The sequence below is a fragment of the Magnolia sinica genome, chromosome 1 (genome assembly GCF_029962835.1).
Source record: "Magnolia sinica isolate HGM2019 chromosome 1, MsV1, whole genome shotgun sequence".
NCBI classification, from domain to species: domain Eukaryota; kingdom Viridiplantae; phylum Streptophyta; class Magnoliopsida; order Magnoliales; family Magnoliaceae; genus Magnolia; species Magnolia sinica.
In genome coordinates this window covers 45095612-45099487 of record NC_080573.1, presented here as the reverse complement: position 1 = coordinate 45099487, position 3876 = coordinate 45095612, and the positions used below count along the sequence as shown (strand labels likewise).

Genomic DNA, 3876 nt, shown 5'->3' with positions numbered 1-3876 from the left:
CTCGAAAAGCGGGTATTGTAGGACAATTTTCAGTTGTATGAATGTTGCAATCACAGATGCCGCAAACACTTTCATTAACCTTATCCTTCTTTCCTTCCATGGCCTCAACTTTCCTTATGAGCGTAGTCACTTTACACTTAAGATCATCCTCTTCTTTCAAGAGATACAATCCACATTTCTCCTTTAATTGAGTCAGCCTAGACATGGTGTTCGACTTTTGGTAATAGTCCCATGATTGTGTTTTTTCAGCAAGACAATCTAAGTAATCCCATACCTCGTCAACATTTTTATTAATGAATTCTCCATTACACATTGTCTCGACCATTTGGCGCATGGAAGATGTCAGTCCATCATAGAAAAAATTTGTAATGCGCCACGTTTCAAAGCCGTGTTGTGGGCATGAACTAACCAAATCCTTGAACCTTTCCCAACATTGGTAAAATGTTTCATCCTCCTTTTGGGTGAAATTCATGATTGCTTTTCTAAGGGTAATCGTTTTATGATGTGGAAAGAATTTCTTTATAAATTCTCTTTGCATATCATTCCATGTGCCAATGGATCTAGGACGCAGTGAATGTAACCACGTCTTAACCTTCTCTTTTAAGGAAAAAAGAAAGAGTCTCAGCCTGACTGTGTCCTCAGACACATTTAGAAAATATAAAGTGGCTCTGATATCATCAAACTCTTTCAAATGTAGATATGGTTATTCAGATTCAAGCCCAATGGAACTTAGAAAGGAGTTGGATAACCCCTGGCTTGATGTCCATATGTCTTGTATTTTCAGAAAAAATCATGCATGAGGGCGTATTCACCCCCACTGGTTGTAAATAATCCCGTAAAGTACGTGGCAGGGGTGCTTGATACACCTCATTCTCATCCTAAATGTCCTCCACCCTAGGTTGGGGTAGAAGAGGTTGGTTTTCAGCCATCACTTCAATTAACTCAGGGGATTTTAAGTGGTGTCTAGTCCTGCGATGGATAGTCAACCCATCAACCAATCCTCCTTCAGTCAAGAGACGTTGAGTGTTGTTATGGGCCCACTTGGGCATGAAACACTCGCAGCCCTCAGTCAAATTCGAAACCTAATCCTAAGAAAGGAAAAGAAAATCTAGAAAGAAAGAGAGAGTTGGAAAGAAGTTACCAAATTGAAAGCCCTAAGTAACAACACTTGCAAAAGAAAACAAAACAAGTCAGTTTCTAAAGAGAAGGTCTAGAATTAGAAAATCCTTAAAAAGGAAGATAGAAACAAACCAGTTTCCAAAAGAAGAAATTCCTAAAAGAAAGTGGAAATTTCTAAAATAAATTAGGAAAGTCCTAAACTAGAAAGTAAGTTACTAAAAGAGATCTGAAAAATTGAAAGTAGAGAAAGAACTTACTGAATTAGAAATTTCTATCTTAAAGGCCTACAAAATAGGAAAGTTAGTTTCTAAACAAAAATTCTATAAGTAGAAAATTTAGGAAACAAAATTAGATTCTAAAAGAATTAGAATTAGAAAGTTACTAAAAAAAAACAAAAATAGAAAGTTAATTTCTAAAAAGGGAAATAACTAACCTAGTTTCTAAAAATAAACTATTTCCTGCAAATATGAAAATACTAGAATTAGAAAATTTCTAAAATTCAAACCATAATTTTAAAAGTAGAAAAAGTAGAGAAATTAGGAAGGAATTATCAACTTAGAAACTTATATCAGGATCCTACAAAACAGGAAAACAAGTTAGTTCTAAAAATCAAATAAAAATCTAAAACTAAAGTTAGTCAAATTCTAATATTAAACTAATTCTAAACCTAATTAATTTTAGAGAATCGCAACCGTCAGTCCCCAGCAACGGTGCCAAAAACTTGTTCACTCCCCAAGTATAGGGTTGTGATGTAGTAATAAACTCGGTGAGACCGAAGTTGAATCCCAAGGGACTGAAACCTGTACGTTGTCTGAAACTAGGTAGAATTAGAACTAGACTACAACAAAATTTAAATTGATTATAATTTGAGGAGTAATGGTGAAATATTAATGTAAAACTTAAGAGAAATCAAAGATAAGAAACTAGGGATTCAGAGGATCCACTTGTAGAGATCAGGGAGATCTTATGCCTGCATCAAGAATCATGGAAATTAAACTGAACTAACTTGATCTAGTTTTCACGAGATGAAAGGTATATGAATTAGAATGGATTCCATTACCAAACCATGCCCAAGAGACAAAGCAAACAACAGAATTAAACTAATTACCAACCAATCAACAATGCATGAAGGTTAGGAAGGGTACCGTCATCCGACCATGCCCATGAGACGATGGTAAACAACAGGGCTTCCTGACGTCATAAACATCAAAAGGAAAAAAGAAATACTCAAAGCCATTGCAGACCCATTGTAATTTCAGTCACAACAGATCATTAAAAACTAAAAGCATTCCCTTAATTATCAAACTAAAATCAAAGTCAATTTATAAATTTAAATTAAATTACCAGCATAAAATGGAGTCTCTCATCTCGCTATAAGCTTCACCTCTTAGCCTTAGCTAAGAGGTTTAGCCTAGCCACATGATTAGGCTAATTCCAAAAATAACATAAGCAAAAAGAAAAATAAATAAAACAACTCCAGTTTCTGTCTCTGTGCTCCACGTCCAGCCCAAGCCAAGCTTCGGTTTCTTCTTTTTCTCCTCTTGGATCCTTCCCCTTTTTCTCTCTTCTCTTCTCCTTTATATAAGCATTAGGGCAATGCTACGGCTGCTGGAGTCGATGCAGAAGCTCCTAGAAAGCTTCTTACGCAGCAACAGGCGGTGCAGCAGCGTGCACAGCAAAAGAAAATGCAAAAGGACTTGCATTTAGATCGAGTTTGCTCGGCTATTCTTCCGAATATCTCAAAAACGACGTCATGGACAGGGTTAGGGCCACATTTTCAATATATTGGACGGTCTGGATCATACATCCGACCACCACCATGGACGCACAATGGCCCACAACGGCCGGATTTCACGGACGTGTGTAAAACCTACGCAGGGGCTGCGCTGAGGTGTTTGTTGGACCCCACAATGGTTTTTCCAGCGAAATCCACCCCGTTCATTGGATTACTGACGAAAAACCAGTCAAGAAAGAGTAGTTTTTATCTAGTTTTGGTGTGGTCCACTGTATTAAACTAACTCACCGTTCATCTTACGTTTTTCGACGATCCACGTGTCTACGTGTACAAGGGGCCAAACGGCCACTTAGACGACGGTCATGCATACCCCAGAGATGCAATGGACAGATAGGATCATCAAAATGGATGATGGGTGGGACCCATTACTCAAAACTGACCGTCGTGCGTAAGACGCTGGAGGTTTTTTTGAGAAATTTTCGGTCAAAGACGGTTGACTGTCTTTGCTGATACTAGTACACGGCCGGTTCTCTTATACATGGTGCACACGCACCACGGTATGGGGTCCATTGTAATGTATTAGAGAAATTTGATCCATCCAACTTGTTTGTCACTTCATTTAAGGGTTGAGACCGAATTTGAAGTATATCCAGATATCATGTGGGCCCCAAATCAGAGGTTTGTGGGCTGATCTATCCTTTGGGAAACTTACACAAGGATCCAATGGCTGAAATTTTATTTGTATGGTTAATTTATGGCCCTTAGGCCATATATGAAGTTTCGAGCCGATCATATGGTGGGAACCCTGTGATCTTGTATTCTGGACGTTTTTCAGGCCTGTTTGGAGTGAGTGGCTGTAATTTCTCTGATCTCTGGTGTGTAAATCCTTGATCTTGGTCCCATGAAGTCCCATCCACTGCCTTGGTGATGCGAGCGAGTTAAATCCATGTTTTTAGTGTCCTTTCCAGTCCACACTTGTAGATTCACCTTGCATCACAACATGATTAAAATAAACCGTTAAA

At 38.3% G+C, this 3876-nt stretch overlaps 1 non-coding gene across 1 annotated transcript; it reads left to right on the top strand.

Annotated features, from left to right (window-relative positions):
• The first annotated feature begins 383 nt into the window (after positions 1-383).
• Positions 384-490, top strand: LOC131222343 (small nucleolar RNA R71). The gene has a single exon (XR_009160008.1). It is a non-coding gene; the product is annotated as a small nucleolar RNA R71 (small nucleolar RNA).
• Positions 491-3876: the final 3386 nt, after the last annotated feature.